Below are 12303 nucleotides of genomic sequence, written 5' to 3'. Positions count from 1 at the left end.
CTTTCAAAGCTGATGGTAAGATGCGCACTGTGCGGCCCCGCTCTGCCGAGGAAATCGGAATCGTTATTTGTCGTCTTCCTCTGGACAGACTGTAGGGTTAAACGGCTGGGGTTTTGAAACAAAAGATTTATACTCCATTTTCTTTGTGCTATCCATCCACGCCTTCTGTAATAGGAGCCGGTCGGAAAGCCCTGTGTCTGGGTTGTCATTTCTCTCGCACGGTATATATTAGAGTCCAAACGACCTCTATACCATCAAGGTTCCACAAACCTTAAATTTAAGCTACCTGCCCTCCCGAAGTACCTAAAACAATAACTTTTTTTATGTTGCAACAAACATTACATTTAATGAGTACAGTGCACATGTAATGATACAGTGAATCAGTTTGAAGCCTCAAATAATGATTTCTGTTGGCACTATAAAAGGAATGTAATTTTTCTTGTTGAAATACCATTTTTCAGTTACTGCATGAGTGATGTGGTAATTATCCCCTACACCTGGGATTTAAATCCAATCCTACAAGCCCATTTTCTGTTTGCAAGCTGTCAGGCTGATGCATAGGCTTTGTTCTTATCTGGCAGTAGGCAAGGAATCGGTAATTCAGAAACAACAAAGCCACTGATGGGTCATCATGTAATCTGCACTGAAAATTGCAATCTGTAATGAGATTGGAAACGCAGATGAGGTGACTAAAATTGATTACCTACCATATCTGAAAATTTCAATTTTATTGCACAAATATGATCAAACTAGTCCATAAGTTTGGGGATTAGTTGAGAAAGAATAAAGATTCCTTTTAAATTAGGTGAATGCAGATAAGTTATTTAAATGTAAATTATTTGCTTTATAGCAATATGGTTGGTCTGCAGGGTGATTCATACGGCCACATATTTTAAGTTCCCTGATGGCATCATTTCTGCCCGGGAGTTCCAATTAGAGATGACATATACACTTTCAACTCTTAAAGAGAGTACAGCAAAGCAGACCATGAATGAAACTCACACCAATCCCCAGACCATAAAAATTCACCTTCATATGCTTATTATGGGGACAAAAATAATCATCTAGAAGCCTTGGGAGCTTCAAGAAACAAGCAGCAGGCTGTGCTTGGAATATTTGCAAACATTTTCCCCCCACTTACACTTACATCTTCTAAGGGGTCAAGCTTTGTGGGTTTAGCTCAGGAGTCAGAATGACAGACTCACAGCCTCTGCTTCCCACAGTGTAGACTTCATCGAATCTTAACACTGTAAGAGACATTGGTGATATTCTGGTCCAACTTCCAAGCTGCTGTGAACATCTCTATTTCTCGTCAGCAACATGATGATAATTCCTACCCGTAGAAATTTAGCAGAACTTAGTGATCCTGAAATTAAAAACAAAAAAATCATTAGGATGACAAAATTCAGAATGGATGACAATACATTCATATTATGTCACCAAAATACTTTACTTGTTAATCTAAAACATGTGCCATCCAGACTCAACTTGCCTTGTCCTTTTGGGGTGCCAAGGCAAAAAAAGGTTTTTCTTTTATAACACTGGTGAGTTATAATAATGGATTTTGCAATTGCAAAAACACTTTTGGAAAGTTTTCTTTTTAGCAAGAAAAGAATTCCCCTCTGACCGTTGTATTCATGGTCTTTACTTATACGAGCACAGTTGTTGAGAAGCTGGAAGGACACATTAGTGAGAAGCTGGGTCATGAGCTCCAAATTACTCTCCAGCATGAATTTTATAGAGGTATCTTCCCAGTTTCACTGGTCTCCCGTCTGTGTGTACAATCTTCTTAGACCTTTCTTCTTAACCATCCCTATCCAGAAGGGTCCTTCTTAGGAGAAATATTGATTATTATCATTATTATTATTATTATTATTATTATTAATAGTTTTGTCTCACTTTGCTTTTGCTTAGACTTCTTACATTGTGACTTTCCTGTTCACTTCCTCTGAGACCCAGAGAAAATCTGGTGGCAGCTGATACAACAAGTATTCATTGACGTTGATCTGCAAGTTCCAGAATGAATGAGGCTCAGTGGTACAAATTAACATTTGCTAGGCTTAATGTTCCATTGTTACTCGACCATTGTGTATACTCTTCTTCCAAAGGCGAAAGGAAAGAAAGGAAGAAATTGCTCGTTCATTTATTAAGCTGTGTAAAGGTTTACAACATTCCAAGTACCATCTACATTCATGGAACTGCTTTCATTATTCTCGCTCTTTTCTGTTTCAAATGTTAAACCTTTCCTTCTGCAATGAACTCACTTTCTCCTTTATATCCATTCTTCTCCTCGGAAAATCTCAGTATTCCTCTACAAGAAGATTTTTTTTTTCTAGTTTATTTATTTATTTTGAGAGAGAGAGAGAGCAGGGTAGGGGCAAAGAGAGAGAGAGGAGAGAGAGAGAGAGAGAGAGAGAGAGAGAGAGAGAGAGAGAGAGAATCCAAAGCAGGCTCCACACTGTCAGCTCAGAGCCCGACACAGGGCTCAATCACACAAACTGTGAGATCATGACCTAAGCTAAAATCAAGACCTAAAATCATTTTGCCACCGGAGCCACCAAGGCACCCTTCTACATGAAGATTTTTAATGCTTCTCATTTCTGGCCTCCAAATCTCACATTCAAAACATGTAAGCAAAGACGATGTCTGCTGTTCCTTCTCCCACATTAGCCATCTTCTTCCTCCCAACACAAACTGACTCCCAGCCTCTCTTTTTTATTGAAATGGTTTTCTACATGAACCCTAGTCCGAGCCACAGCAGTCTCTAGCCTTGCAGGGTCTCACTGCTTCCCTTCATGCATCTCTAGAGTTCATTCTCCATAAAGCTAAAAGTTATCCTTTTAACACAGAAACTTAACCAGGTCACTCTTGTGCTTAAACCTCTCCAGTGGCATTATGTTACACTGAAAATAAAATGCAGACATCTTATACTGGTCTACATTTATATGGCCTCTGCTGATACTGTCTCATACTATTCTCCTTCACTACTCTATAGGCAGGCTCTGCGTCTTTGAACTCAACCAGCATGTTCCTGCAAGAGGGTCTTAGCCAGTTTATCTGCTGTGTATGGCTAGCTCCTTCTCCCCAGTCATATCGCACCCAAATGATCCCTTCCGCAGAGAGGCCAATCTGATAAAAAATATCTACCCAGTCACTTTCTGCTGTAACATTCTCTTCGAATTCCGTGATGGCATCTACAATTTCTAGTATTTCTTTTCTTTATTTGAATTGTTTTTGTCCTCTCCAACTCAGTTTAAGTTGCATGAGATCAGGTAACTTGTTTGTCTTACTCACCTTTGAAACCCAGTCTTTGAAAATTGCATGGCACACAGTATGCATGAAGTAAAGACGTTAGGATAAATAGCAGTACTTATCTCCCACTTATTTTGTCCAATGCCTTTTTATTTATGTTATTCAGTTATCACTTTTCCATATCTTAATGCAGAACTGATGCTGTTGACCATCTCCCTTCTTGAAATTCTCTTGGCCTTTAAATTCTACGTTACATATTCCGGTTTTCTTTCAACGTGCATAATTCCTCCGGCAGTCCTCTAATTAAAAAGTTAAGTTCCCACAATCTACATAATTGTCTTTCATCTTTCTCACTGTCTTTCTTGGGTATCTCAAATACCTCCATGAGTCCAATGGATATATCAAAGAAAAATTGCATGAGATGAGTTCAGCTGATAAGAAAGACTTTATTCAAAACCATTGCAATAGAGAACTGTTGAACTCCCTCTGCAGAAACTAAAGTCAAGAGCTTTGTAAGCACTGGAGTGAGCTAGTGGAAAATACTTGAGAGAAAGAGTATTAGTGGGGAGGTTGATCAATGTGATTAGCCCATCTGAATTTGCTAATTGGTGCTTATTGAAGTTAGGCTCATACCCTTCCATAGAGACTGAGAGATAAAAGCACTCTTTCTTGATGATTACATTTCAAAGGGATGGCTCCCAGGTCCTTGAGAAAGACATTCCTGGGTTATAAAACTGGCAAGAGACTGGGAGAAGATTTACATCTCAAAGGGGCAGAGAAAGAATTTACAATTGCAAGTTTTCTTAAGTAAATGCACTAAGAAAAGGGAGGTCAGGATCTTTAGACTGTAAGAAGTCCCTCTAAAGTTTAGTCACACTGAAGAGCACATTAAGGGAGTCTTGATCGGATGCATTTCTCAGGTCACCTTCTGCATTTGGATGTTCAGATCTGATGTCCTTGACAAGCTCCGATCCTGTGTCCTCGCTTGCCTGCTGAATACCTCCCCTAGGGTACCCCATGTTCACATCTAACTCTTCATGTTTAAAACCAAATCTTATCCTTTTTTTTTTTTTTTTTTTTTAGTTGAGATGTAATTGACATAAAACACTATGTGTTAGTTTTAGGTGCACAACATAATGATTTGATATACCTGTGTACTGTGAAATGATCACCACAGGTGTACTTAATATCTATCACCACACATAATTACATATTTCTTTCTTGTGATGAGAATTTTTGATTTATTCTCTCAGCAGCTTTCAAATAGACAATACAGCATTGTTATGACAGTACTGACCAGGGCATAGTCACCATGCTCTACGTTATACCCCCAGGGCTTCTTTATCTTATAACTGAAAGTTTGTACCTTTTGCCTGCCCTCACCCATTTTGTGCATTCCCCACCCCCCCCCCCACTTCCGGCAACCACTGATCTCTTCTTTTTTGTCTGGGTTTTTTGTTTGTTTGTTGAAGATTCTACATAACATTGAGATCGCATAGTATTTGTCTTTCTGTACCTGACTTATTTCACTAAGCATAATGCCCTCAAGGTCCATTCACATTGTCCCAAATGGCAGGATTTACTTTTTTTTTTTCTTTAAATAACTGAATGATATTTTATACACACACACACACACACACACACACACACACACACACTACATTTCTTTTCTATTCCTCCATCAATGGACACTTAACATTGTTTCCATGCGTTGGCTATTGAAAATAAAGCCACAGTGAACACAGAGATAGGTGCAGACATTTTTTCAAGATTTCATACTTTCATTTTCTTTAGGGAAATACCTAGAAGTGGAATTGCTGGGTCATACAGTAATTCTATTTTTAATTTTTTGAGGAACCTCCATACTCTTGTCCACGGTGGCTGCATCAACTTACATTTGTACTAACAGTGCACAAGGGTTCCCTTTTCTCCACATCATCACCAACACTTACTTGTTATTTTTTGTCTTTCTGATAACAAGACATCCTAACAGTTTGTACAGTGGCATCTCCTTGTGGTTTTGATTTGCAACTACTCTTCTTTTCTTTTGAAATGATTCTTACATTTCTTATTTTCTTATTTTTATTGGCACTACTTTTATTAACTGAGTGCCATTTTAACCACTTGTGCTACCTCCAATCTTTCCTACTCAGATTGGTTCTCTGGCAATTTCCCTAAAATACTCTTTAAGCACAACCCTATTCTACAAAATCTTCAATGACTGTTCATTGTATGCATGGTAATGATAGTGTCCATTCTACAGTTAGAAATATTTCTTTTTTACAAAAGTTTATTTATTTATTTTGAGAGAGAGAGAGAGAGAGGCAGGGGCAGGGGAGAAAGAATCCCAAGCAGCCTCTGTTGTGAATGCACAGCGCACAGCCTGATATGAGGCTCAAACCCATGAACAGTGAGATCATGACCTGAGCCAAGATCAAGAGTCAGATGCTTAACCGACCGAGCCACCCAGATGCCCCTAGAAATATTTCTTAATACTCACGATGGCAAGACTTCATAATTACATAAAAGACTCTTTTTTAAAGTTTTTTTAAATTATTATTTATTTTTTTAAATTAATTAGTTCAGTTCTTAAATTTACATCCAAGTTAGTTAATATATAGTGCAATAATGATTTCAGGAGTAGATTCCTTAATGCCCCTTACCCATTTACCCCATCCCCCCTCCCACAACCCCTCCAGTAACCCTCTGTTTGTTCTCCACGTTTAAGAGTCTCTTATGTTTTACCCCCTCCCTGTTTTCATAGTATTTTTGCTTCCCTTCCCTTATGTTAATTTCTTTTGTATCTTAAATTTCTCATATGAGTAAAGTCATATTATATTTGTCTTTCTCTGACTAATTTCGCTTAGCATAATACCCTCTAGTTCCATCCACATAGTTGCAAATGGCAAGATTTCTTTCTTTTACATTGCCCGGTACCATTCTTTTTTATCCATTCATCAGTCAATGGATATTTGGGCTCTTTCCATACTTTGACTATTGTCAATAGCACTGCCATAAACATGGGGGTGCATGTGCCCCTTCAAAACAGCACACCTGTATCCCTTGGATAAATATCTAGTAGTGCAATTACTGGGTCGTAGGGTAGGTCTATTTTTAACTTTTTGAGGAACCTCCATACTGTTTTCTAGAGTGGCTGCACCAGTTTGCATTCACACCAACAATGCAAAAGAGATCGTTTCTCTGCATCCTCACCAACATCTGTTGTTGCCTGAGTTGTTAACGTTTGCCATTCTGACAGGTGTGAGGTAGTATCTCATTGTGGTTTTGATTTGTATTTCTGTAATGATGAGTGATGTTGAGCATTTTTTCATGTGTTGGTCGGTCATCTGGATGTCTTCTTTGGAGAAGTGTCTATTCATGTCTTTTGTCCATTTCTTTGCTGGATTATTATTATTTTTTTTTTTTTTGGTTGTTGAGTTTGATAAGTTCTTTATAGACTTTGGATACTAACCCTTTATCTGATGTTATTTGCAAATATCTTCTCCCATTCTGTAAGTTGACTTTTAGTTTTGCTGATGGTTTCCTTCACTGTGCAGAAGCTTTTTATTTTGATGAGATCCCAATAGCTTTTGTTTCCCTTGTCTCCAGAGACATGTTGAGTAAGAAGTTGCTGCAGCTGAGGTCAAAGAGATTCATTTTGAGTTTATTTTTGGGCATGGGGTAAGAAAATGATCCAGGTTCATTTTTCTGCATGGTGCTGTCTAGTTTTCCCAGTATGGTTTACTGAAGAGATTGTCTTTATTCCATTGGATATTCTTTCCTGCTTTGTCAAAGTTTAGTTGTCCATACATTTGTGGGTCCATTTCTGGGTTTTCTATTCTGTTGATCTGAGTGTCTGTTTTTGTGCCAGTATCATTCTATTGTGTTTTTTTTAAATGTTTATTTATTTTGAGAGAGAGAGAGAGAGAGAGAGAGAGAGAGCACAAACAGGGGAGGGGTGCAGAGATATAGGAGAGAGAGAATCCAAAGCAGGCTCCAAACTGTCAGCACAGAGCCTGATGCGGGACTCCAATTCAGAAAGAGTGAGATCATGACCTGAGCCAAAATCAAAAGTCAGATGCTTAATTGACTAAGCCACCCAGGTGCCCCAAGACTCTATTGTTTTTAACCACTTTGGATGCTTGCAGAATGGAAGTAGTAATAATTAAGTAAGAAACATAGTGACAAGAGAAGAATGTGGTCCTATGTATTGGAATGATGGCTTTACAATGACATAAGTGATATTAACAAAACAGAGTTTAAGAAAAAAAAGGGAGTATCTCCATTCCTGGTCTTTAAACAATCTCCATTAGATCAGCCCTTAGTATTTAATCTTTTTGTTGTCCCCAGTCCACTTGGATTTACTTCTAATGTTTGCTACAACCTAAGTCAAAAGTAACTGTTTATCTGTTTCTTTATTTCAGATATAGATTTATAGATACTATACATCTATATATCTTGCAAAATGAATTCTAGAAATTTATTCACTGGTCAGTCCAATCACATGACTGTGAGATGCAATTACTAGTAAAATTGCCTGCAGGCAAGGAGAGGGTAGTAAAATCAGCTACTTATTATGCTCAATCAAGAGAAAATTCTAGGATTACTAATGTCCCTCACAGTACCAAATGGTATCAAAGGCAGTCATGGGATTCATAGAAACATGTATTTCTGTTGTTTTGCTCACCTACCCCCTCAGACATTTTTGTATTATAGCCAGAGAATTTTCTTTGTTAAAATACTAATTTTTATTGTGAAAATCAGGATGGACATAGAATTCTAGGTACTCAGAATACAGATGCCAAGCTTCTCTATTCATGTTTATGTATATGGGTTAAATACTCAAACCAAGCCTAAGGAAAGGCATTTACAGAAACTAAATTGGTCAGTGTGTATCTGGCTAACTCCATTTAAGGACAAGAAGTCTACTGGATTTGGAGACACTCCTAATTCTGTCAATATAGAGGAATTATCTATTCTGAAGTAGTGATATTTTATGAAGTTATTCTATGTATGTGGTCAACTATAATATCGAAATCATTTTGCATTCATTAAGCAATGACACAATTCATTATTACATTATATTATGTTAAACATTCATTTAAAGGCTTAGTGATTATAACATCCATTCTCAGTATTTTAATATTTCAAATGTGCTATTTTTCAATCATAAAATTCAGGGAATATATCACCAAACCTATCGGATATTTTCTTGTATATGGGGTTGTCTAATATTTTATTAGTTTAGGTAGTACTAACACAGCCTGGATCTAGGTGACTGAATTCAATAGAAGTTTATTTCTTACTCAGATAAAACCTATTTGACAGTAGGACTGTCTTCTAAGTTCAATGTAGGCTTTGATATCAAGCCTGCTGATTCGAAGAGAGACATGGAGACATGCTTCTTAAATTCTCTTACCTGGAACTGACACAAGCACTGAGAATTGGTTACACAGTCCCTTCAGGTTTCAGGGGCCCAGGAAATGTACTGTCTGTCCAGGCACCTGCTTCTCTGTGATCTACAGCTTGAAGCAGGATCATAGATCTTCTGTACCCAGCTAGCTAGTCCTGCCACAAATCCCTTATTTAGGTATTTAGGCAAAAATCTGTTGACTTAGTTATTTACATCTTAAAATAAAGATCCATGACTCATTTGAATTATGCAAAAGAACACACATTTGAACAGATTACAAGTTTAGATAGAGCAATCCCTGTAAAGTTGTATTACTAAAAGCTTATATCAGGACAGTAACTCTTTCTTGAATTTGAAGGCTTCCAAAACTGGTATTTAAATTGAATTCCCTCTACATAAGAGAGAACTGAAGAAAATGAAGAAAATTGGATTTCTTAAATAAAATGTAGAGTTCATTATGAATTTTAAAATGTTTTTTTTCAATAAATATTTCATTCAACTTATAAAGCAAGAGAGATTATTTAAAGATGGAGTCAAAAGAAAATATTTGGAACTAGAGGACTGGTTGGGAAACTATGGCCAACACAACAAATCTTGTCAATAGACTGTGTTGTAAATAAAGTTTTATTGGAACAGAGCTACATCTATTCACTTACATTTTGCCTATGACTGCCTTTACATATTGCCTTTTAAACATAATAATAGCAGAATTAAGCATTATGCCCTGCAAAGCTAAATATATATATTATCCGGCCCTTAACAGAAAAATTTTGCTGACCTCTGTACTATAGGAATAATTCTCCTCACCGTACCACCAATAGTGTAAGGGAAGAGGTTTATCAGCATCTAGAAAATTTTTCACAAAAATAGTCTCTTAATTGAATGATGACAGGTTTGCCTCACTTCGTTTTTAATCTCACACTTTAGAAAAAGATCAAAGAATATTATTTTATTTTCAATTATAATGACTAATTAAATTCCCTTCATTTTAGATAGTACTAATCTTGTCCTTTGGGGAATACATTAATTATTTTATCGGCTAAAAATTATATCAGAAAGATAACATACTTTAACATATTTTACATTTGTGTTTTCATTGTTAAAATTTTTTTTTTGTTTATTTATTTTTGAGAGGGAGAGAGAGGGGGACAGAATGAGAGAGAGAGAGAGAGAGAACATGAGTCAGGGAGGGGCAAGGGGAAAGAGAAGGAGACACAGAATCTGAAGCAGGCTCCAGGTTCTGAGCTATTAGCACAGAGTTGGATGAGGGGCTCGAACCCACAAACTGTGAATCATGACCTGAGCTGAAGTCAGACGTCCAACCGACTCGGCCACCCAGGTGTCCCTGTGTTTTCATTTTTAAATTTACAGTGTATTTATTCATTTTGTATTTAAATTATATCAGATATTTGGTTCAACAAAATATTTATAAATTTTAGTCAGAATATCTATTATTCTCATTAAGCTTCAGTGTTTTAATCACTAGAAAGTTCCCACTATTCCACTGAGATGGATGTTTGAATTAAAAATAAACAGGTATTAATCCAGTTACTTTGAAGTCACCTATCAATTCATACAGTGAGTGACAAACACCTCCTTCAGGAAGCTTCTAGAAATGATTAGTAAATAAAAGCAGGGGTACTGAATGAATGAAAAGTTCCTGAAGTCGGGGGTTAGAAACCATAGGAGAGTCGTCACTGTCTTCCCTTGTAAGGGCTGGCTATGAGAATAGTTTGTCACAGTGAGTGTTACTTGTGGTGACTACTGGGAGAAAGTGAAAGTTCAGATTTGGCTTTTCATGAACTAAATAACCTTGGAAAGGTGACCTTTTGTTCATCTATAGAGAAGAAAGAATAGGCTGGTGGTTTCTCATCTTTAGTAAATCTAACATAAGTTAGAGATATATGTATTTCAAAGCATGCTTGCTCTTATAGACAGATGATAGATGGATGGCCAGGTGACAGATCTTCCTTCATAACAGGTGGTTCTGAGAAAGGGTGATCAGCAGTGAGTGATACACAGAATGACTAAAGGGAGGGGCGTCTGGGTGGCTTAGTCAGTTAAGCATTTGATTTTGGCTCAGGTCACGATCTCACAGTTCAGTTCATGAGTTTGAGCCCCACGTCAGACTCCACGCTATCATTGTGGAACCTGCTTGGGATTCTCTCTCTCTCTCTCTCTCTCCCTCTATCTCTTCCTGCCTCTGTCTCTCTCTCTCTCTCTCTCTCTCAAAATAAATAAATAAACTTAAAAAATGACTAAAGGGAGAGATGGGAAGAGAACTGGCATGAAACGCAGAGCTTTAGGGTTCTAAAGTTCAGATTCTGATTTTATGTATAAATGTATACATACAGAGGGAAAGTGGGAGTGAGAGTAAAAAAGCCATGGAACCCTTCCCCCACCCCCCACAATCTTATAAATTAAAAAAATTTTTTTTAATGTTTATTTATTTTTGAGAGAGTGAGAGAGAGAGAGAGAAACATGAGTGGGGAGGGGCAAGGAGAAAGAGAGGGAGACACAGAATCCGAAGCAGGCTCCAGGCTCTGAGCCATCAGCACAGAGCCCGATATGGGGCTCGGACCCATGGACCATGAGATCATAACCTGAGCTGAAGTCAGATGCCCAACCGACTGAGCCACCCAGGTGCCCCTCTTATAAAATTTAAAATGCAATACGGACAAAACAATCCAATAATTGAAATGGAGGATAAGAGGTCTAGGTGCCCATCCCCTAGTCCATCCAACTTTTCTGTTGCTCTTAAGGCCTTTTTTAGGAATCAATAATGGAAAGCAGTATTTGAAAACTGCTTTTAAAAATAATATCTAACCTCCTGATTTTTACATTGTTTCAAATCTCTCTTTGTTAGTGTAGCATTTCCTGACCCTTTTCATTCTATTTCTTCTCTAACTGCCTCTCCTAGTTTCTGCAGTATTCTTTTTTTTGAATTCTTCCATGCCCTGCATTTTGAAAGATCATCTCTGATTATACTGACTTCTTGAATTTTTAATTACTTTTCGATTCATTTGGTCTGGTCTTACCAGTAGACTGTGAGGTTCTCATTTACCCCCTGCTGCTACCCTAGCACTTAGCATGGTGCCTGACCACTATAGTATATTAATACTTAGAGAGATCAGAAAGGGGTATGGCTTGATCCATCACTCTGTACTATATCCATACTTATGTTGGACCTACTCTTGAGTACAGGGAGTAGTTTAATTCTATACTCTAAGTGCTGCGAAATATAAACCCACAGTAATCCTGTAAGATTTCACTGTCCATACTACATTTTATTTTAGCCAGAGAAAGGGAGCTAACTAACCAAATTATTTGATGTTATGGTACCCTGTATCACATATGCCTTACCCAGTTCTTTCATTAGGTGGTGGTAGGGGGCGGGGGGTTAGTTGTCAGGCTTTTGAAAACTCTCAACAGTATCTACTGTAGTTATACAAATCAAATTCCTGGGTCCTGCTACTGAAAAGAGTTCTGATAATTATTATCCATCCCTGAAAGGTGAATGACCCAAAAGAGAGTATTCTGAATATTGAAACAGTAATTTTGTACTTTAATGGATTGTGTTGGACAGGTACTCCTAGCTGATAGTTCAACTAGGATCCCCCTGGCTTAAACAAATTAAA

This window comes from Lynx canadensis, chromosome B3, assembly GCF_007474595.2.
Source record: "Lynx canadensis isolate LIC74 chromosome B3, mLynCan4.pri.v2, whole genome shotgun sequence".
Lineage (NCBI taxonomy): Eukaryota > Metazoa > Chordata > Mammalia > Carnivora > Felidae > Lynx > Lynx canadensis.
The sequence above is the reverse complement of the archived record's forward strand: the minus strand, read 5'-3'. Positions refer to the sequence as shown.